This window comes from Leptonychotes weddellii, chromosome 16 (assembly GCF_054177405.1).
Source record: "Leptonychotes weddellii isolate Sample4059 chromosome 16, ASM5417740v2, whole genome shotgun sequence".
In the NCBI taxonomy this organism is placed as follows: domain Eukaryota; kingdom Metazoa; phylum Chordata; class Mammalia; order Carnivora; family Phocidae; genus Leptonychotes; species Leptonychotes weddellii.
In genome coordinates, this window is record NC_138384.1 from 2,064,577 (window position 1) to 2,088,397 (window position 23,821).

Below are 23,821 nucleotides of genomic sequence, written 5' to 3' on the forward strand. Positions count from 1 at the left end.
AAAGCGTAGGGAGAACACGGGTGGCCAAGGGGGGGACCTCACTAGTTCAATGTAAATCTTCCAGAAATGACACTTGAGTCCGGGGAATTCTTCCGTGGCTCCCTATCGTTTGCATGATAATTCCCAGATACTCCCATGTGGCATGTAAGCTCTTCCACAACCTGGCCGTGATACATGTTTAAGTCTTCAAAAACATTTGTTAAAATAATACAAGGCAGAGATGAGAGAAGCACAGAAAGTGAAGGCTGTCAGCTTCCTCCATCTCTCAGACCTTTAGCATGGACCCTGGAAGAAAGAATAACCGGTGGCCAGTCATCGATTCTTGACTGAGGGTCAGCTTGATGTTTATTGAAAATTGTGTAAGCGTTTTATCAGAAATGCCCATTTCTTCCCAGAAGGATGTTGTGAATGACAAATTAGAAGGTTCTGTCCAAGACCAGGTTTGGGACAACTTTTCATTACCATCTCTCTAGAAGTTTTCTTGATGTATAAAATCACTTTTTTTTTTTTAAAGATTATATTTATTTATTTGACAGAGAGAGACACAGCGAGAGAGGGAACACAAGCAGGGGGAGTGGGAGAGGGAGAAGCAGGTTTCCTGCCGAGCAGGGAGCCCGACGTGGAGCTTGATCCCAGGACCCTGGGATCATGACCTGAGCCGAAGGCAGACGCTTAACGACTGAGCCACCCAGGTGCACCTAAAATCACATTTATATTTACATCTACATCTATATAATTTTAAGCATAAATGGTATCATTTTCTACCCATATGTCTTTTTCGATGCTATTCTTTTTTTTTTTTTTTAACATAAAACATGTGTCCCAGCTCTTGTGAGGTATGGAATGTATCTGAGGGAAGTTAGAGCCCTATCTGCATCAGCACAGCACATCTTCTCACTCTGGCCCACGCTGCAGAGCACCCGTTCTCTAGATGCACTGACAGTTATTTAACCACTACAAATTCTTCCAGTTTACTTTCCCACTACACGACTTTTCCCACTGGAGCCAGATTAATCCAGTGTCTTTCTGTAGAAATATCTCCCTTCCTGCTAAGGTATCTTCCCATTCATTGTACCAGCATGAAGAATGTAGACACCACCCAAGTAAAGGAGGATGCCCCATGTGGAGTGGCTGTCCCCGCGGGGACTGGTGCACACCGCCTTGCCTCTGCCTGTCCCACCCATGCCCCTAAGCCATCCTTCAAGGCCCAGGTCAATTTTGATCTTCCTTAGGAAGCCATTCCTGATGACACTTATTAAAGTATAATTTTCAAGAAGTGAAAAGCATGTCAAACATCTACTGATGACTCATTAGTCAGGGAGACAGTAAGAAGCAATCGCTGTGTACAAGCTCGCACACACTGTGTGCTCCCGGGGCACTGGGTTTCTCTTCCCGTCCTCCTTCCCTCCTTCTCTCCCATTTCTGTCCATAGATGATTCTATGCCATGAGCTGTGCAAGAGGCGCTGAGAGGTCAGCGGTGAGTAGAACAGAAACAGTCTCTGCCTGCTGGAACTTCCGGGTTCCATGAAAGAATTAAGCGCATGTGTAGATGTAACATTACAGGTGGAGGTCAGTGTTTCAGAGGGAAAGCGCAGGTGCTGAGGGGCGGTAGCAGGGCTCCAGGGCTGGGGGCGGGACCTGTCTTTGGCAGTGAACTTCAACTGGAGATTTGAGGGGGAGCAGGGCAGGTGTGATCACCTGGCCAATGAGGGCAGGATGGGCAGGTCATTCAGGCCCTTGTGGCCTCCATCCCACGTGTGCATTTGATTGGACATTCAGCAGGAACATAATTAACAAAACAGCAACCTCGCCTATCTGGGCTGCATTTGCGGGATGTCTTGTAGGAGGCAGTAGACCGTTGTGGTGAAAGTGGGGGCTCTAGAGGCCCATTGTGGGTTCGGAGTGGCTGCATCACCTATTGGCTATGTGACCTCCCTGTGCCTTTGATTCCTCATCAATACATTGGGCAATGTAATAGGACCGCCATGTTGGAATGTGCGGCTATGAGCTAACTTTTGCCAAATGCCCAGAGTAGCTCCTGACCCGTGGTGCTCTCTGTATGAGGTGTTGTCACACTGCTTTCCTTGGAAGGGCTGGAAGAAGCAGTCTGAAGTTGTGTCTTCACAGACAGAGTGGGGGGTGGTCGCTGATTTATCACGATAAATGCCCAGCACCCCTCTTCCGCCCTGACTCTGTGGTTGTGGCAGCCTGCTGTCCCACAGTCTGTGTGCTGAGTCTTGTGTTTCACTGTGGCGTGGGGACCGGATATTAGTCATCTGGTGGGGATGTGGCTAAATATAAGATAAATATTGTTCTCCGTGCTGGTGAGTTTCCCAGGCCCAGGGACCGGAACGCCATGGGTGGTGCTGAGAGCCAAGAAGAGTTTTGGATCCAGGAGCAGAGAGCTCTGGGTGGACGGTGCCCTCGGCAAGAGCCAGGATTGAGAATGGAGGCTTATGGGGTTCAGTTCGTAGAGACAGGACTCAGGCAGACTCTCGCACCAGAAAGAGGTCGACTCCTCACACCCTTCCTGCGGCTCACCTGAAACCTCACTGTGCTGAGTTCGTATCCACATGACTCGCTTCTCTGCCTAAAGCCTCCCAATGGTGCCCAGTGCTGCTAGCGTGAAAACTGAGACTGCTCCGGGGCCTTGGCCACATTGCCCAGCACCTTCCGCTGTCACTGCTGCACCCCTGCCCGGTTCCGGCTCACTGCAAGCGCCCCTCTGCACTCCCAAGCAGCCTTGCCCCTCTGCCTCGGGGCCTTTGCTTGAGCTCTCTCCTCTGCCTGGGGACTTGTTCTCCATCATTTGCCTGGTTAACGTCTACAGTGTTTCGATTGTAACTCACATGTCACTTTAGGTCCCAGGTCAGCCTCCCCCCTCCCCCCATTATAAGTTCTCTCCTCACCCTGGCTCTTTTCTACCATGGCACTTCTGGAGGCCCAGATTCCATTGTGTGCTTATTAAATTTCCATCTGCTTCACTCCTTGGGGCAGGGGCATTATGTAGCCAAAGACTGGGTCTCTCTTGTTGATCATGATGCCCGCCCCCCCCACCTAGCACCATGCCTGGCACACAGGAGGGCCTCAGGGTGTATTTGTTGACTGGCTGGACATGGGAATGGCTTCCCGGAAGAGAAAAAGGAGCAGAGTGGTGCTTTTTTGTGTGACCCTCCCTGACCATGAGTACTTGGGACGGGGAAGGGACACTTGGCTCTGGGTTGGCCAGATTCTCTCACTTAGAAATTTGGGATTTGGGGACACTGCTCTCTAGGGGTGGCTTGAATGGTGGGTGCATCACTTGCGAGCCATGGGGCATTTATGTCCTGCTGTGCACGCGGAGAACCAGAGAAGGAGGCCTGGAGTCACAGGGCTCGAAGACAGGACTTCCCCTGGCACTGGGCAGTTCTCCTTCATGGTCCCACCAGGCCCAGGATGCCAGGCCGGCCCCATGAGGTTTTATTGATGCTAACTTTTCATTTGGACCCTTGTGACTGCTCCCAGCTTCCCTCCAGGATGGTGCTGGCTCTCCCTCCGCACTTACACCTTATAAACCACCGCTGTTACCGGCTGGGGCTGCTTGTGTGGGGCGGTGCATGGCCCCTGGGAACAGAGAGTAAACAACTCAGTAATGTTTCCTTGCCTGCTTCCAGCTTTTGTTTGGTCTCAGAAGAAATAAAACCACAGACTTGAAGGTGCTCTGTGATCTTCTGCACCAGTGGCTTTCTTTATAAGGTGTTATGCAGAGTCTGCGTAAATCCAAACTCTGCAATGGGGTCGGTGTTTCCCAACAGGTGCTGGGTGGGTTTAGGGTGAGATGTACCCATCCCATATCCCCAACCCCCTGAACAAATGTAGACGCGGGAGCTTGTTTTCCAGCACGGTGCTCATTTACAAGCCAGGTGTCTGCTCACAGCCAGCTGCTTGGACCCCTTCTTCCCCCACACCCAGCTCGATGGAATAGGGTAAACATGGGAGGATATTGAAAGGGGGGAAATCCAAGCCATGAAGAGGGCAGTCGTGGACCTGCGCCTCTGGGTCAGCTCAGCCAGGGCAGTGTGAGAAATGGCTCTCTCTCTCCTCCATCTCTCTCTGCACGCCCCTCTTCTCTCACTCTCTAAAACTGCTTCCTCCACATGGGGGCCCAAGGGACAGCATCTGCGCCTTCACCTCAGGCTGCCGGGGGCGTCGAGAGGGACGTCCATGCCTTCTCACTGCTGTGCGAAGTTTCAGGGAAGCACTCTGATTGGCTCATGGGGTCTCCCATGGGCCGATCAGCCATGGCCATGGAGACGGAGTCCTGTAAGAAAGGAGGGATGCCAGGGCCACAGGCCTAGAGACCGTGCTGTGTGTCCCTGACACGGTCCTGCTACTACCTAGGCCCTGGGGGCTCGAGCAGATGAGCCCACAGCACCTCTAACTGGCCACCCAGCAGCTTGACGACTCCAGTGTCCCCCACCCTCTAACCCCTGTCAATGAGGGCAGGGACCAAGAGACCAAGGATGGTCAAGGACTTGCCTACATGCTAATCTCTGCCTTCTTGGACCCCATTACTGCCAGTCCTCCACATGGTCCAAAGGATTAGCTAATCTTCGTTTCCCAGGATTATCTGTGAAAGTGCGCAGGGGTCCATAAAGCCTCCTGTTGGCCTGATGTGCTTGTCACCAAGTCCTGTCTGAGCTGTGCCTATTGCCCACCGCACCCCACATGTAGTCTCTCTGATACACTGCCGGCCTACTTGCTTTTCTCTGCGGTGCCCAAATTTCAAAAGATTGGACCACTGAAACTTTTTCCCTAAGTTTCCTGCAAATTAAATGGGTGGCAAAACTTGACAGGAGCTGAGGTGAGTCTCTTTAGGTCTTTATTTCACTTAGCGGGGCACATCTGTATGCTTTGCTGCAGGAGTAGCAAGGTCCTTGATCACAGCCGTGCCAGAGTTAAGACAGTGCGTGGTGTGTAACTCATGGCCTTCTTAGAATCCCCCAAGCTCTGAGCTCTGAAGCGCATCTGGCCCCAAAGGCTGCAGATAAGGGATTGTGGACCAGTGATCGGCCTGTATCCTTGGCAGAGTGCTGGAAACTTCAGAGGGAGTGAAGATGGACCAGTTCTCCGAGGGTGGTTGTGATGCTGAACGCAGTAAGACAGAGGAAGCCCAGACAGCGTGCCTGGAGTGAAGAAATCCTCCCACTGATGTTGCTCTTACGTGGTCGGATCTTCGCCGCCCCCTCTGCCACCTGGGCTTCCTCACAGGCTCCTCTCACAGATACTAAAGCTGACGGAACCTGCCTAACCTCACCAAGCTGGGACGCAGCCCTGCCAGGGTTGGCTGACTCCGGAACAGAGCACTTCCCGTCACAGTGCGACCTGCTGTGAAGTGTCCGCCAGGGGCTGCCGACTCATCACCTGCTCGTTGGGCTTCCTCCCCACCCCTTTCAAAGGTCCTGGAGTCGAAGCGTGAATTTAACGGGCCAGGGGGTGCCCAGCCACTTCTACGTGTTACCTAACCCAGGTCTCGCTAGCGCCCTGGCAAGCGGGTGATCTTGTTATTCCCACTTCATAGCAGGAAACCGAGGCACAGAGAGGTTAGGTAACTTGCCTGGGGTCACACAACCAGGAGGGGAGGCAGCCTTGATGAGAGGTCTTCAGTTTCGCCTCAGGGTCTGTAAACTCATCCCGTTCATTGAGCTGCCTGAGTGTGGAATGAAGCCCCTGTACAAAGAAGCACCCTGCCCCGTTTCCCCACAGGGCCTCAGCCTCCAAAGCCCCCGCACAATGGAACACAAGGGGAAGGCGCTGTCCTGCGTTATGGTGGTTCAGACAGGTGGAGGTACTAGCCAAGGGCACACCGATAGTGTGGGGTGTGTGCCGTCTCCCCATGCTTCTGGGGTCATGTAACCAAACTTAGGGGAGCTGGAAGCAAAGCAGAAAGGTTGACGAAAGTCTCCTGTGATTACGATGACTGTCTGTGTCTGCTCCCTCAACCACGGCTCGGTGCAGAGAGGCTGGTCTCGTGCCTGGCGGAGCCCAGGAGGGACGTCTCACGCACCACAAGCCAGTGGTTTGCTGCCGCTCACATCACAAAATGAGACAAGAAGACTCTCGATGGCAGAGCACACCATTGCTCTGAAGCAGTCTTGCCCCAAACCTCAAACCTGAGCTTAATCGGGCCTCTGGATCCAACCTCTGATTTACAGGAAACCCAAAGGACAGAAGAACAGGTGAAATGATGCCGTGGGGACGCAACCAGCTGAACCCAGACTCTGGGAAGCTGTGAGGTCAGCCGCTGGGGTCTGCAGTCTCTGTCGGCTGCTCTTACCCTCCAGGCCTGTGTGTGTACCCAGAGCAAGTCACCTCGCCTCTCCATGCCTCAGGTTACACCTGCTTCCTACACACATGTTCACAGACACATGCATACATGTATGTGCATGTGTGTATATCTGTGTGTGTGAGAGAGAGGGAGAATAATCCATGTGATAAAAATGCTTAAAAGTCCTATCAAACGGTTATAATTTGTGGCCTTTATTTGGATTCTGATACAAACTGTTAAATGATTCCTAACACGATGAGAAATTAGGAATGTGAACGCTGGCTAGCTTTGGGATGAGATGGAACAGTGGCTGTTTTTTAGGTGGGACAGTAGTATTTGTATCTGGATGAAAAGGGTCAGGGGAAACAAGATCAGACAGGAGTTGATCGTTTTGGAAGCTGGAAGCCAGGGGACTGGTCCATCGGGGTTAATTGTACTGCTTTTTCTATTTTTGCATGTGTTTAAATTTTTCCGTAACAGAAAGTAAAGAAAGAATGTGTTTACTTGCCTGAAGCAGAACTGCTTTTGAAAACAATTCCAGGGATATAAAAGCTAAGTAAAACATAAAATTTCCTCTTTCTTCCAGTTCCCCATCCAGGTAACCACTGGCTCCGAGTTTAGTGTCGATTCTTCTAGGCTGTCCAGTGCCTGCATAAACAGCCACATACATTTATGCTTTTTTACACAAATGGGGTAATGTTATACACACAGGTCTGCGACCTGCGTTTTTCACTCCGCAGTGTACCGTGGCCCGTGCTTCACGTCCGAGCCCATGTCTTTCCGTAACCGCATGGTATTGCTTGGTACGGCTGTCCCATAGCTGATTCAACCATCCCCTTAGGCAGACTTCTTGGTCGCCACCACGAGCCCTGTGTCTCAGTGACCGTGCTTGGCTCATGTGTCCCGGCGCATCCGTGCAGGGGTTTGCGTAGGACGGATTCCTAGAACCGCAGGGGTGGGACACGGGCTGCCAAGTGTCCCCAAAAGGTGGTCCTCTGCCGACAGGAATGCGGTGACCTGTATCCCTGCTTTGCATTCAAAGTGCTGTGGACGTCGCCCCGACCATGGAAGCAGTATCTGTGTTTTGAAGGAATTTGGAAACACCGAGCAGTGAAAGCAGGAAGTGAGCGTCAACCAGATTTTCGTAGTCTGTCCCTCCTTCTGCTCAGCCACATCGCTTCATAGTGTGTGCGGCCGCACGTCGTCCTGCGGCAACCACCGCCGCGTGTAGGCCGTTAGCCACATTTGCTCGTTTCCTCAGGAGATATTCAGACAGCAGAAGTGATTGAGTGAAAGCTTTTGGCTTTTTTAGGATTCTTGGGCTGGGCCACCAAAACGAGTAGGAGAATGTGTGTGCGTTTCGACCGCCACAGGCAGTGTAATGGGGGGTCCTGTCTTAATATGTCTCAGCCAGGGCCAAGTGTTGCCGTTGAAGAACTTTCTCTCTGTTGCTCCTTTTCAGGAAAAGGTTAGGCTCTGTTCTTTCACTGTTCCTCCTTTTGTTGATGCTGTGAGGGCTGCGAAGTAATTAGTAATGTGGTTAATGACACAGAGCCTGACGTCAGGCTGCCGGGGCTCAAATCCCCGTTTCTCCTCTGCACACTGGGGTTGTCACTGGTCTATTATGAAATGAGATGGTCCACAGGAAGTGCAGGGCCCGGCTCTGGGCACCGGGCGGGTGCTGAGCTGTGACGACCACGTGTACGAGAGAACATGAGACTGGAACCATGGTGCATACGATGCAGCTGACAAGACGTGGCCTGAAAGGGGAGGTTAGATTAGATGCTGGCACTTAGGGCTGCATGTGAGGTGCCAGTGGAGACGTGGGGGGTGAAGTCCTCTGCCTCCAGGGAGTACTCCCTGAAGGCTTCCTGGCAGCGGCAGCAATGGACTAGAGCCTGGGACGACCAGCACAGGGCAGCAGGAGAATGGGGTCAGGCAGGAGCACGAAGGGTGCTGCTCTCTCTTTTGGCCCGTGATTGCTTTCACTGGGGACAGTGGCCACCCTGAGGGCTGGGGGAGCGTGGGGCCCGGACAGGGATGGCTGTGCAGCAGAACGGACTCAGTCTCATGGGGCAATTTTGTTTTGAATAATTAACTAACATAGCTGGGAAGTGAAGACAGAAAGATGTGGAAAAGTACTTTCCAGCGGGGGAACATGAGCATTTTCTGTTTTTCCAGTTGCATTGGTGCTGACAGAGATGAAGCTCAGAAGTGTTATACAACGTCTGTGTTTCTCAGGGACACTCGTGTGTGTGAAGCACGAAGAGTGGGCAGTAACAGCTCTAGCCCCGGCAGGAGCGGGGACAGCGTCAACAGTGCCATCCCGCGGAGCGTCCGGCAGCCACACGTCCCACGGAGCTCGGCCTGTGGCCGGCTGGCTTTCCCAGAAGGTAGGGGCAGCATCGGTGCGGTGCTCCCAGGGGGCAGGTGGGGGGCCGGCCTGCTGGCTCTCACAGCATAAGGGGTGAGGAGCCCTGATGGGCAGAGCAGTGATCGCGGGCCCCGCAGGTGCTGGCGGAGGGTCACTGAGGGCAGGCGTCCGAGGGCGAGGGGCTGTGGGCTCGCCTCGAAGGACCCAGCTGGTCTCCGGTATTTACTGTGGTTTTGGGCAAACTCCTTAACCTCTCAGGGTCTGTAAACTGGGTGCAGTAATGCCCACTGCACAGTGATACTAAACAAATAAGGGAGCGTGCCATTCGCGGGGGACCAGCGCTGCACCCCATACCAAACAGGGCTTCAAACAGCAACTTGTGTGGAGGCCCAGCATTCTGTGGGCCGGCTGAGGCTCGGCGGGCGGCTCTTCCGTGTGTCCCGGTCACACGCTGGGGTGGCGGCTGGACTGTGGCCCAGTGGCAGGGTGGCTCCCCGGCGTGGTGCCCTCGTTCCCCAGGGCCCCTTCCCACAGCTGTTCTCTCCAGCCACAGGGCGCTCCTTAGGAGGCTCAGGGCTCCTGGTGCCAGGTCTTCCTCGTACCTGGGCCTGGACAAGCCGCACGTCACGTCCTCCACACGCTGTTGGCCAAGCGGGCGCGGGGGCAGTTGGGTCACGGGAATGGGCGTGAGCTTCGACTCTGGCGTGTGCAGGCCGGAGCAGAACTGTTTAGCGCCATTTTGGAGACCAGCTTGCACGGGGGCTTTGCACTGGGCTGGCACGCAGGTGCCGGGCTCTGGCGGGTTACGCTGAAGTCCGGCCACACTGTGTATACAGGATTGCTGCCCAGAGGCCCCAGGCACGGGCCAATTGCCTCTGCTCTGCCCCCGGGGCCGCCCCCTCCTGGCCTCCCCGTGATGCGGCCGCCAAGGGCTAGCGTTGGGTGTCACGGCGGTTCTGAGACCTGCCTGGTGCGTTCTTACCTGCTGGTGCCGTGGCTTCTGGTTGCTAAACAGTCTGAATATCGCTCTGCAGGGTAGTGTCTCTCTAGTAAGCATTCAGTAAGTGGGAACTTCTTTCATTATTACTAATGGTTTTTTGTTTGTTTGTTTTTTGCTGTTATTTTAAGGGGGGCGGTATCCAGGGGTTGTGCCTTTGAGAAAAGAGGACGTGCTGTCAGTCCCCAGAACGTCAGCATGATTCAGCTTTCCTTGTGGAAAAAGCCCTAGTTGTCAAATAAGAAAATCAGTGCTTCCTACTTGCTTTTCTCCCCGGCCAAGGGGCCTAGGGCCTCACACTGCAGGACGGCCTCCGCACAGAAGAGACCTCTGTCCTGGCGGCAGCCCTCGGCTTCCCCTCTCTGACGGCGTGTTCCTGGGCAAGCCACGCTGCTCCAGACCTGGGCCTTGTCCCAGCCCTTTCAGCCTGTTTCCTGAGCTTGCTGACAGAGCCGTCTGTGCAGAGCTTGGGCATGCATTCCAGGCCGTCCTGACTGCGAGGCCGTTTCTCCCAGCCCAACTTCAACAAACACAGACAGACCACCACAATCCAAGCCGGCACCGCAGGCCTTGGCGGCGGGGAGCGTGAGTCGCTTGTGGCCAGGGCAGCAGATGTGGGCCTTCTGAGCAGCGCCAGCCCCACAAACACGAGGAGGCAGCCTGGGGCCGAGAGCGGAGCCGAGCCGTCTGGGGGCAGTGGCCTCTGCAGATGGGGAGCGGGGGTCCCTCCTCTCTGGCCGAAGCTCCGGCGGTGGGGGCACTCTTGGGAATGTCGCCGTGCTCCCTGTGATTCCCGTGGCCGTGGCCCAAAAGCAACCTCCAGGCAGATGGGAAAATCTGCTCTTTTTGTGTGAACATGAAAAATTCTTTGAAAACAGCTCATCTGTGTGTCCTGTTTAGAAAGGTAGGAGGCCTGAGAGATGCCAGCCGCCTGCTCCACAAGGACGCCAGGCCTTCCTCGGGGAGGTCGCAAGAATTAAACTAGAGGACAGAACACGTCCTGAGGAGAACGGCTCATGCCTGTAATATGTTACCAAAGGCCTCACTCTTCGGAGGTTTTTATAAAGAAAATAACCTCACAGTTTGGGGAGGATGCTCATGTCTTGTTCTTTGTGAGGAGTTGACATCATTTGTTTGATGCATGCGGCCCCCACCAGCCCCCCTGCTGTGGCAGAGCCTGCCCTCCAGCTCCGAGCTGGGTCCCACGGGCCTCCATTTGGCCTCGGTCCTCAACACAGCCTCCATTTTTGATCAGCCAACTCTCGTGGCGACCCCCACGCCGTCCCTGGACTCCACAGTCCTACATTCACTGCGGTGCATGAGGGACATTTTGGACTCGTGGTGTTCTCTTGTGACGATGACGCATATCTCACCTGTGACAAGACTGGTGGGTGGCTCCGGGTGGGGTGGGGGGCACGGGATCCCGACCATCCTAGGCCAGCAACTTGTCACTGAACACTGTCTCTAGACCACATTCTAGGTGTCTTGTGATTATGCCAAAGGTAATAAACTTTTTGGTTTTAATGGTATTTTATTGGCTTTAATTTGTTGTAAAACAAATTAATTGGCTTTGAATTAATTTATTGTAAACCAGCGGTATTTTACTGGCTTATGTGACGATTTTAATAATGGTTTGTATGTTACCCCCGTTTGGTCGGGGCGTCATGTCCACTATGGATGGGTATTTGCTGAGATCTGCTGTCTCCCTCATTCTCAACTCCTTGTCACTGGCTTGCCTCCTATTTGAGAGTAAACTGTCATACCTCGTGTGCTCAGGCAGACCACCCCGTCCGGGCTTCAGTATTGGGGCTTGTCTGTTCAGAAATTTGGCGAGAAGAGGGTTAGGGTGCAGCTGGAAACCACAGAGGCTTGTGTTGTACACTGACTTTCTTATGTGGGATTTAAAAAATTATAGAAATATTGGTGTGCTGTCTCAGTAGCTCCGAGAATCAGAGTGAAATTTAGGGGAAAAAGTTTATTAGTGTAATGCCTGCTCCTAGGGGTTCCCTGGAGGTGGGCACATCTCCAGCTCAAGGACATGCATGAGTGAAGTGATAAATTACATGCGTTTGGGTGAATGTAAATCAGACAAAAGTGTGGCGCTGTCCCCGTCTCTGACGTGCACTGCAGTGTGGTGATGACAAGGCCATGCTGTCCATGGCACCCTCAGCCTCATCCCCTTTACAGAGAGAATGTGACCCAGGTTCAAATCCCAGGTCTGCCATTGAGCAGCAGGGTGGCCTTGGAACACTTACCCCTGCAAGCCTCGGTTTCCACGTCTGTGCAATGGGATGATGATATGGGGGAGGTGACAGCTACAAAAATGGCCCATGGTGTGGGCCGGATCTCAATAAGGCTGTGTTAAAAAGGGCTGATGGGGTCCTGCTCTAGGAGAAAACACCTAGTGAAAAAGCATGTTTCCCTCACATATGATGAGCCCTCTGTCAGTGCTTTGAGTTGACAAGGTGATAAAATGCTCAGAGCACCATGTTTCCATGAGAAACCAAGTGCCATGAGTGGTGGGCAGCTATTCTGTTTCTCATTATTTCTTTCAATGGGAAGTAGAAGTGGTTTTTGTCCAGAGAGGGCTGTCTTCGTCCTCAAGTGCATGCTTCAGGACCATGACTTGACTGCTGTCAGTTCTATCAGTAAAATGGACAAAATGGTTTTATTCTGGCTGATTTACGGCTTGGGTAAAAACAATAGCTATGAAGTCCAAATACACCAGGTTGGAATCGTCAGCCCTGCTCCCTCCACAGTATGTGACTTTGGCAAGGCACCTCCCCTCTCTGAGCCTCAGTTTTCTTATCTGTAAAATGGGGATAAAAATACTTCCCTTGGAGGGTTCCCTGGAGGATTAGCAGGATCATATGCCCACTGTACTTAGGGAAGTAGAGAGTCAAGGCAGATGTTAGGTCATGTTACCATCAACAGCCCAGCATTTCCATGAAGGGCAAATGGGGAAGAAACATCTTGATGAACTTTTAAACAAAACATGTAAGGAAACTTGGAGGAGAGCCTCCTGGGGGAGCAAGCTCTTTTAAGCATTGAAGTCTGGGTGGAGAAACTCCCCCTGGAGCAGAAATTTGCAGCCTCTCTAATGCTATTTGGGGCTACAACTGAAGATGAGAAAGAGGAGGGGTTGTTTTATATGGACAGATGAGAGCAATAGCTAACATCTGCTGGGCAGTTTCTAGCAACACTTTAATTCTGTTACCTCACAGAATCCTATCAGTGACCAGATGAGATGTGACTTCAGGGACCACACTCTTCCTCTCTGCTTTGGTGTCAGCTGGTTTTGCAGGAACACTGTCCAAACTGCATATGATTTGACTTGGTTGAGGATGGATAGTAGGGCCATTATATACACTTGCTCAGGTTGTGCACTGCACAACCCTAGGGGCTCCATTCACATCATAGATATCATAGTTATGGATGCTTGCTGTCATACTTTTTGGGCAGATGCTAATAAAGTGACTTGTTCCAACAAAAATGACCATTTTCTGATGGATTGAAGAAGGGGCACACTTTTCTAATTCACACCAATGTTCTATATGGAATAGTAGTGGCACAATTATTGGATGGAGTCACTGTCTGCTTCACCTGGAGGGAGGGAATCCACATTCTAATGGAGAAGCTGGGATCATTATATTTTCTCTACATCTGGTAGCAAAGTACCTAGAATCAATTATGACCTTGTTGGCAGGCATCCACAAGAGGCAGGAAGCATGGTGATTAAGAGCAGGGATCACAGCCATTTGGCCTGGGTTCAAATTCCAGCTCTGTCACCTTCTAGCTGCGTGTTTTGGGCAACCTGCTTAAACTCTCTGTGCCTTAGTTTTCCTATCTGTAGAATAGTGACTATGACAGTAGCCATCTCACGAGTCTTAAATGAATTAGTATATGTAAAGCATTTAGAACAGCACCTGGCCTGCAGTGTTAGCTGATTTTGTTAAAATGGCTGAAGGGTGTTTTGAGAACGTGAGCTGACCCCAGTTCCTACAGAGTGGCCATCACTCATGGACAGTTGATCACTTGTAAGTTCCTGCATTTTCATGCAAGAGGTGGGTTTACAACTGGGGCAGCCGTCAGGAGAAGGCCAAGACATTTAGCTTGTGCCCTTTGTTCAAAAGAGGATTGATTCAGTTCCGTTCGGGCCCTGCCACGACTGCCTAACAGTGTCGACTGCACATTTTTACTGCCTAGATTTTGCTGTAATTTTGTAGATGGAATTTCGTAAAGGGTTTTATATATTCTATAGTGATCATTAAGTTTGCAGTATTTAAAAATAGATGTGTAAAAGATACACAGTACAGGCTATAAAACACCCTCAAATGGCATTAAAATGGGAATGAATCCATTCATTTGGGTTTAAGCTGAATTTATCTTGTACTTTATTTTTTTTAATATCCAAAGAGCTGCAGAAATAGGTTATTGAGTAGGAAGTTGGCCAGGCCAGCACTCTGTACCATGTGGGCACTTGCAAGCACTGGCAAAGCCCTCGGAATTTGATCCTGATTGAAATGCAGTCATTTCTCCACCTGCAAAAACAGTTTTCTCCAGCAAACCTGGGGATGGGGAGAAGGTTTATTCACTCCTACCCTTTCCAGCATGGATCTTTCACTTTCCATTAGGCTCAATGCCCTCATATCGATGCTTTCATGATGGAACCCTTGGAAAATATTCAGTATGTTTGTTTGTGTTTCTAAACTTAGAAAAAGTGTTTGCCCTGGTATTTCCCATCAGTCTGTGATGAAATGAGCCATGTGGAATTGAACTCAACATATTTGGGGTCTTGCAGAACCTCCAGGACCTAGTAGGTCTTAACAAACTTTGTGAAATCTATAGATGAATGTATTCTGGCTGGTGCATGTAGAAGGTAGATTTCCAGATGTCAGATTGAACACACTTGGTGGAGGCCACAGCATGACAAGCATGAGCCAGGACCTAAGGAGGCAGGACAGAGGACATGGACATGGACATGGCCAGCCCTGGCATCAATGCCATCATTTCCCAGCTGTGGGACAATGAGGTCTCATAACCTCTCTGAGCCTCAGCTTTCTCATCTGCAAAATGGGAATAATGATCTACCCTATGCCTCTGAAGGTTTCCATAAGAATTAAATGAGTGAATACAGGTAAAATGTGTAAGATTAAATGTACATGGTCAGTGCTCAGTATGTATTAGTTGTTGATAATAATGATGATATAATGGTGATGATGGTAATAGTGATGATGATGATGGTGATGATGGTGATGATGATGGTCGTGGTAATGATGGTGATGGTGATGATGGTGGTGATGGTGGTAGTGATGGTGATGATTGTGAAATGATGGTGATGGTGGTGGCGATGATGGTGGCGATGATGGTGGTGATGATGGTGATGATGATGGTGGTGATGGTGGTGATGGTGATGGTGGTGGCGATGATGGTGGCGATGATGGTGGTGATGATGGTGATGATGATGGTGGTGATGGTGGGGATGGTGGGGATGGTGATGGTGGTCATGACGATGATGATGATGATGATTGTGGTGGTCATGATGGTCATGGTGTTGATAGTGATAGTGATGATGGTGGTGGTGGTGATGGTGATGATGACAGTGATATTGATGATGATGCTGATGATGGTGGTGATGGTGATGATAATGGTGATGATGATGCTGGTGGTGATGATGGTATTGGTGATGATGATGCTGGTGGTGATGATGGTGATGGCGATGACGATAAGCATTCTTTGCTGGTCTGGATACTTTGACTGAAGAGATGATTGTCTTCCAGGATGATTTGAAGGAACTCAGAAACTCCTAGATGTTTGCTTATCACTGAAATCCCACCATTGGTGAGCTGTTCATTGGGACTCAGGCTTGCACCTTCTCCAGCATCCCCAAATTTAGATTTTTTTCCTTTATGATTTGTGTCTTTACCTGTTGGTAAGAAATCCTTCTCAAAATTCATAAAGCTATTTTCCTATATTTTATTCTAAACATTTTAATATTTTACTTTTCATTTTTAGCTATTTAGCATATGTGGAGTTTACTTTTGCTTATGAGATGAGGTAGGGATTTCATCTTTGTTATTTTGTAATGTAATGGATTCTTACATTGCTGTATCTCCAAGAAATCCTCTGTGTTGGTCAGAGTGATTTTCAGGGCATTAGGTCTCTTTCTACCCTCTGGGAGATGTACTTGGCAGCAGGTAAGTTGGAATTTATCATTTGATTTTAAAGTAAGAAGCGTATTTTCATAGATATGTCATTATTCAAGTCCACCAGTAGAATATCCTTCCTTCCTTCCTTCCTTCCTTCCTTCCTTCCTTCCTTCCTTCCTTCCTTCCTTCCTTCCATCCATCCATCTATCCTTCCTTCCTTGCATCCATCCTTCCTTCCATCCTTGCATCCATCCTTCCTTCCATCCTTGCATCCATCCATCCATCCACTCATCTATTCATTCCAAGCTGCTTGCAAGTTGGTATACTTTTTCAGTCTGAATATGTATCCTTGTTTGATTTTGGAAAAAATTTAGTAAAAGCATTTCTCTCTCTTTCTCTGTTTTCCTCTCTAGGAACATTATTAAATATTTGATGGAGCTGCTCATTCTGTCTTCTGTGTCTCTGAGCTCCCCTTCTTGGTTTTCACTTCTTAGCATTCTGTGTGATCTTTCAGCCCTTTCTTCTAATTTGCTAGTTTTCTTCTTCAATGGGTCTAATCTACTAGTCTAGCAGAACAGGGCTGGTCTAGTGTGGGCTGATGAGATGATGCATAAATGAAAAACTTCAGTGCAAACAAGAGCTTGGAGCCAGATAGGAAGGAGCGGGTAGCCGCGCCCACTTCTCGGAATCCTGGAGAGAGAAGGTTGGACAGGGGTTCCCTGTCACATGTGATGGGAGTCAGTTCCACTTGAGCTGGCATCTGGTTACCCTGGTATTTTACAGTACTGTGTGATATTTGACTTAATGTTAATATTCAGTGTTTGTTTTTTTATTTGCAACTCTTTGTGATTTTCATGGGAAATTTTAAAAAATGCTGGTTTAGAACATTTATGAGTTTGAGTAGTGGTTTGTTCTTGGAAAACATGTTGACAAAAGCACCTGGCTTGGATTCCGAACTGTGGAACATCAGCATCAGAGATTTTTTGGGACCAAGGACTTCTGCTTAGTCCCCATTTGTGCTCCAAGACTTTAAACGTGTGCCCTAGTGTAGAAAAGGCATAGGACTTCTTCTGGGCTCTGCTCTGTAACTTGTTTGGGTAACTCCAACTCTCTGAGCCTTAGTTTTCTCATCTGTAGACTGGGGAGACTAATTGAACTTTGACTACCTTCCATGAGTATACTGAGGGTCACATGATGTAATAGATGTGAATGTGCATTGCAAACTGTGAGGTGTTTTGGATGCTTGTAAGTCATGTGTAGGTGAACTTTGGGGAGCCTTCTTTCCATCAGGGGCTTGTGTTGAGGCTGGCTTTTAATCCCAAATGGCCAATGGAGGGGAGCCTCGAATGCTGGTGGGATTTGAAACTCCTTCAAGGATTCTATACTCTAAGTTATAGATTGGCTTTTATTATGCAATGGCTGTGATAAACTCTATTTCTTTTTGGGCGCTTTGCACAAGCTCATCATTCATCACATAGGCTGAGCCTGTGGGATAGTGTGCAAAATCTCAGGGTGTCATTAAGTTGGGGATTGTAGGAAAGATGCCTTACAAGTTACATAATCTAATCCTTCAATTCCTTGGTGAATAATTATAATAATAATAACTTCCATTTGCTGGGTGCCCAGTACTAGTCATTTTACATATGTTAGCTACAAAGTAGATACCATTATGTTTTGGAAATGTCAATGAGAAGGGACTTTTTATAGGTCACAAAGTTTAGAAGTGGCAGACTTGGGAATGAGATCCATGCTCTCTGACCCCAAAGTCCACGTTCCCTTTAGGACATCCTAAAGGGTGGTTTAGAGCTGTTTTTTGTTTTTAGCCAGCCTACCAATCAACTAACCAACCAAATGATGAACAACCTCCCACCCAACCAATAACAACCAACTAATAATTAATCAACTAACCATCCACCCATCCATCTAATCAACCAACCATTATTAACGACTACTCACCTAACCAATACCAACCAGCCAATAAATAAGTAATCAACTAACCATCCAACCAAACAAGTAATCAGCCAACTAGTGAACAAATCCATCCAACCAAAAACAACCAACTAATAATTAGTGAATCAGCCAACCAACCAATCAGTTAATCAACAACCAGCCTCCCACTACCAACAACCTGTATTGCTATCAGTCATCTGAAGGGAGACAGCATATTGTTCCATCCTCAGGGAACTGCTGGTCTGTGGGAAAGCCAGGATCACTGTCCTGCTTATCACACCGCATTCTAATTACCTGTTCAGCATCTGCCTCCCCATCTGGACTGGAACTTGTCTAGGATGGGGGTAGTGCCTTGGTCCTCCTTGTGTCCCTCGAGCCCAGTGCAGGAGCAGCACATTGCTGGCTGGGATGGAGGGCAGGGGCATCCAGTAAATATCGTACTGGAGGAGACTCAGTCAGACGTGGCTCAGGGGGTCATACCATCTCAGAGTGTTTGTGTGAAAGGAAGGTTCAATGATGATCCTCTGGACTGGGGAATTCCCTCCTGGGTGTAGCAGAAGGAATGCTTACAGGGATGCTGCCTCCTGCTGAGTGCTCTCCCTGGGCTCCATGCTGGACTGGAGCATGCCATGGTGGAAAGAGTCCTGGACTGGGGTCAGGGGTCCAGGCCCAGCTGAGCCACTAACACCTTGGGTGGCCTTGAACGGCTGGCCTCAGTCACCCTCCCTCCACCCCCGCTCCCTCATTTTATGGGCAAGGCCACCGAGGCCCCAAGACCCGAGTCCGCCCCTCTTCAAGCCCCTTCCAGCTCTGGCATTTCCAGTCTTTTCTGGCTCCTCATTAACGGAGTATTTTCCTTTTCCAGTCCACATTCCAGCTTCCTCCCGTGGGCCCCGACCCCTGCAGCAGGGGAGTGGGCACCTTGTGAAACTCTCTGAAACACACATGGGGAACCTTGCCCCATCTCCCACCGAAGGGGCCAGAGGCTAATTGGCAGGCACGCTGCATCCTGTATCAGCCCCGCAGACGTGCGCTCTGGGCCCCGGAGCCGAGTGCTGCCGGGAAACGCACACTCGGCTCCTCCGTATCTGTTACAGGCCCCGCGGTTCACCGTCTGCTCGGAAATTGGGTAAGTGTTTTCTTACCCAAACTTGAGTAACCGCCGTTGAAATGTATGGTTGGAAAGTCTTGGCTCTCAGAACAGACCACACAGTAACTTGCCCAGTGAAACTCAATGCCCGGGGCTTACTCGGTTTTACCTAAGACACCAGTGCAGGAAAAAATGGGTTTGGAGGGGCCGAGTGTCTTTCCATCCCTCTCTGAGGGGGTTCATTAGTTGGAGGAAGGCTGAGGGGTATTGGTGTTGCTCTGCTTCCTAACCTGGACCTGGCTTCTGGCACAGGGCGGGAGAGTGAAGAAGAACCTCGGGGGCCTCTGGGCTTTGGAGGCGGCCCGATGGAGGGTTCCAGCCCATGTCCTCTGCCACATTCTGCCAGGCTGCTCCACATCCAGTACGGGCCCTTCTTAATCAGCCTCTCTCATCCGCACAGGCCAAGAAAAAGCTATAAAGTCAGAAGGAACCCTGGCATCTGCTCCGTGCCTCAGAACAGAGCTGATATTGTCCCGGCCTTCCCGGTCTCTGCGGCCCTCATTCTTGTTGACCACACAAATGGTTCCAATCAGTTTCCAGAGGCTCTCTGGGGTGTTCTAAGATGTTTGCTCCTTGCATTCTCAGGTCAGTTACCCTCCAACCTTGAATGTCACCTCTCCACCCACCCTCTCTGGCTGACACCAAGGGGAAGGTTAGGCGTGAATTGGATGTGTGTGTGTGTGTGTGCGGGTGTGCACACACTGGTGCAGACTCTTGATCGATTTCAGTTTCTGTGCACTGACATGCCCTACTGAACAGCCACAACACTTGCCTGAGGAGATGCCCAGGGAGAGACTATGGGGCCTCTGGATTATGCGTGGTGCAGATGGGTCTCTCCTTCGAATAAGGGAAACATGGTCTAGTGCCCACAGGACCTCATCCCACCTCTCTGGTGACTCTTACCTGTTATGGAGCTGTGCCTACCTTTCTACCCTGTCTCCCGGCCCCAGGGGCTTGGAGCTCTTTCTGTCTGAAACTCCTATTTGGGGCTGACAATGTCTGCCATTCAACCTCTGCAGAGGACGCAGGGCCTGAAAGCCATCAGGGATTTAGGATGTTTTTCTCCTTCATCAGAGAGTGTCGAATCTAAAGGCCTTTTGTGCCAAGTCTCCAGTGAACAGATTAATAAAGTAGGAAGGGTGAGGGTCTTGTCACTGCCAAACAAAGTTGGATTTGTTGATACAGCAGCAACCTGGACTCGGAAGTCAAGTCCCACAACAGAGGACTGGTCTCCCCACCCCCAGGCCGGCAGAAAGAGCTGTCTGTGTGAGAAAACAATCATTCTCAGTGAAACTTTGTAGATACGAGGCTTGGGTCTGATTTGTTTTTGTCGAGCCATGGAAGTAAGTCTGGAGAGCCCCTCCTGAGGGACACACGGAGCCGAGACTTGCTGTAGGCCGACTGGCCGCCAGGCACAGGCTAAAGACCTCCGTGTTGATGTCTTTTTCTGGTCTTTAAGGCTTTTCTTTTCTTTTGAGGAAAGCAATGGTCAACTCTGATTTCCCGCAGCATGTTCATCCAGGAGGGTAGTGGGGCATCAGAGGCCCCCTCCGTCCCTCCTGCCTCCGTCATCAGCCCCACTGCTCTTAGAGAACTGAGGGCTTCAGACATAGGCTCCTGGGGTCTAACAGATGTGCCCCTGACCCCCGGCCTTGTGATTGTATGATGAGGGAAGCAAGGTCAAAGTTCTCCACCGCATCTGTCATGGGTTGGGCTCTCTGAAACTAGATACCAACACAGAGTTTGAGCAGGATTGGTGGAAGGAGAAGTGAAACTTGGATGCAACCTCACAAAGCCTAGGCCAGTCTGTGGGCCGCTTGCGGTGAAGACAGCCCATCAGAGTGTCGACAATTGGCCTCAGTGCCCAAGCCCTGGTGGTTTGGGCCAGGTAGCTCTGTGCAGCTGGGACAGGCCCCAAGGTACAGACAGCTAGTGGACACACTCCCCACCGCTGGTGCCCAGAACAGAATTTCATTCTGGGCTAGCACTTCCCGGTGGTGCCCTAGGACCCTTGGGAGTTCTGTGAAGGTGCCGAAGAAGGGACTGTGCATTGTTTCAGATGTTGAAACTATGTCTTTCTACCTGAAATCAAGGCACAACCCAAAGTCGTCTTTGTCTTGGATTAGACCTGGAGGGTTGTAGGATGGTGGGTGTGTAGAGGATAGGTTACAGAGTCCTCTAGCCATGGGACTTGGGGCCTGTCACTTAGCCATTCTCTCCTTGACCAAACTCTGAGCTCTTTTCCAACAAGGCTCTGTCCTTGGGCATGTCCTCAAGAGCCCAGTTTTAGCAAGAACACTGCTAAGTCAGTTAAGTCAGTATCCCCCACCCTAGGCATCTGATCGTTGACCAAATGCCTCAGCCCCACCATCCGCCAGGGGGTAAGGGGGGTCTGACCTCCTGGCCTGCCTTCTGTATACATTCTGTCAGGTCAGTTTTGCCAGACCCCCCCACCCCTGATGTTCCCTCCTATTACTTTCCCATCTGCTGACCCACCTGCTCCTTGGCTGTAAATTCTCCCCTTTCCTTGCTGAGTTCAGAGTGGAGCCCAGTCTCTGCACCCCAATAGCCCCATTGCAGTGAGCACTGTACCTACTGTGATGGTCCTGAAAAGTCTGCCTTTAAATCGTTTTTTTTAAAAAGATTATTTATTTATTTACTTACTTACTTACTTACTTTTGTGTGAGAGAGAGACGGGGAGAGAGAGAGCGAGCGAGCAAGAGCACGAGCTGGGGGAGGGACAGAGGGAGAAGCAGACTCCCTGCTGAGCAGGGAGCCCGATGCAGGGCTAGATCCTAGGACCCTGGGATCATGACCTGAGCCGAAGGCAGATGCTTAACCAACTGAGCCACCCAGGCGCCCCTGAAAAGTCTGCCTTAATCATTTTTAAAAAGGGCCTGGGTGCCGTTACCTTGACCTCCAACTCCTCACCATCCTGCCATCCTCATCATCACTGCCTTCCTCATTGTCACCACGGTCATGGGAAGATGGATCAGACCACCTCTGTGGGCAGAGGGTGGAGTGACGTGGAGGAGGGTGAAGTCCCAGCTCACTCTGACAAGAGCTGTCTCACACTTGGAAGTAACGGTTGGTCCCGAACTCAAAGGCCTAGAGTGGCCGGGCAGAGGGCATAAATGATTGGAATTGGGGTCTAAGGAGATAGGGTCTGTGAGACTATGATGAACTGCCTAAAGATAATGAATTCCAAATTTTTGCAAAACAAGATGATGACCAACATGAGGGGCACATCCAGCCCTGGGGCCTCCAGTTTGGCTTTGAGGGTTGTTTTCCCCAGATTCAGGGAGCTTCTTATTCCTGGAGAAGGAGACACAGAATGGACATTTGTCAGGGGTGGGGAGGCCACAGGCTCTTGTGGGGAGGCTGCACTTTTGGAATTAGGCACGTTTGGGTTTGAGTCGCAGACGTGCACCATTGAACATGTTGGTTAACTTTTCAGAGCCCCAGTCCCCTCCTCTGAATACAGCAGGTTAGTCCCTGCCTCCCTGACGCAGCTGCCTGAGGGTGGAGGCAGTGCTCACTGCAGGCTTGCTGTGGTCCTGCTTGGCTTCAGAGGGTGAGCTGCTAAGACCAAGTGAAGGGTCTGCAGTCTTTGTCCTCCTGCTCATGCCACACATACCACACACCACACAGCAACACAAGCATACGCACTCACACATCAGTACACACATACATCCTCACACACTCTCACACACATGCTCACTCCCACACATTTACCCACTCACACACGCCCTCACACGTTCATACACACATTCCAACACACATCTACTCTCATGACTCGCTCTCACACACTCACACTCTCTCTCACACACCACTTTGAATCCTGCACCTCCTCTCATCTGCCTGATTCCGAAACGCCCTCTAGATCATCTTTACATGTGACCCGGGAAATCATTTCCTTCCTCCTCCAGAAGATGCCTCATGATATCAGTTGAGAAGAATGAACTCAACCCAGTGGCTCTTGGGGGCCAAACTCTGACCCGACGACTTGCTGGCTCTGGGCCCTTCTTAGTAAGCAGACCCACCCAGCATACCTTGCCTGCAGGCCACCCAGTCTTTCCCTCCCCTGCAGGAAGCCTGTGGGTGGGCTCCCTCCCCTTGGGCTGCTGGACTGGCGGTCCTCCCTGTCACTGTTAACCCTTTCTTGTGAAGGGAGAGCCAGGGAGGGGGTGTCTTCTCTCGTCCAAGGCTGCAGAGGACCCCAGCCTCTCTCCTGGAGGCTGGGTAAGAAGTGCAGTTTCTACAGCTTTGACTGGGTCTCCTGCAGGAAATGGTCAGCCTATAAGCACAGTAAGCTTGCTTGCTGTATTGCAGGCCCTCAATAAATACAAATGAATAGATGTTTTCCCCGATTGAGGAGGCTGCTCCACACCTGGACCTCCCAAATTTTTGGGCATAAAGGGCTCATCTGCTGATTTCACCCACTCTCCATCCATGTCTCCTTTGTTTCTTCAAGGCATCACCTTCCCTCCCCCTGCCAGTCCACCTGTTCTATTGGGCACGAGACCCAGGTCCCTCCTTTCTGACCACAGTGATTGATTTGGAGGTGTCCTGTGACCCAAACAAGTCCAGTGAGAGCCCTTGATGAGGATCTTCTGCTGGAACACAGTAAAAGAGATGCCCCTTTGTCTGGGATTGCCAAACTGTGAGAATTTGACTGTGTGAGAATTTGAACACCCTCGTGCAAAACCCTACCCAAAATTAAACTGGTGCAGAGACAGGCATCAGAGGGAAGGAGAGAGCGCAGGACCTGGAGATACTGTCTGAGCCTTTCGTCCATATTAACTGTAACAGGGAGTCTCCTGTAGTCAGGACCAACAGTTAATTCCCTGGTGGGTGTGCAACAGCTTGAAGTGGGCCTTTTTTTTTTTTTTT

The 23,821-nt window shown here is 50.6% G+C and overlaps 1 long non-coding RNA gene across 1 annotated transcript in view; it reads left to right on the forward strand.

Annotated features, from left to right (window-relative positions):
- The first annotated feature begins 622 nt into the window (after positions 1 to 622).
- The window catches only part of LOC115944595 (uncharacterized), a 129,612-nt gene continuing 106,413 nt past the window's right edge, over positions 623 to 23,821 (forward strand). The window contains exons 1-2 of the long non-coding RNA XR_014140758.1: positions 623 to 6,276; positions 8,550 to 8,701. This is a non-coding gene — a long non-coding RNA (uncharacterized LOC115944595). The remainder of the gene's footprint in view (positions 6,277 to 8,549; positions 8,702 to 23,821) is intronic.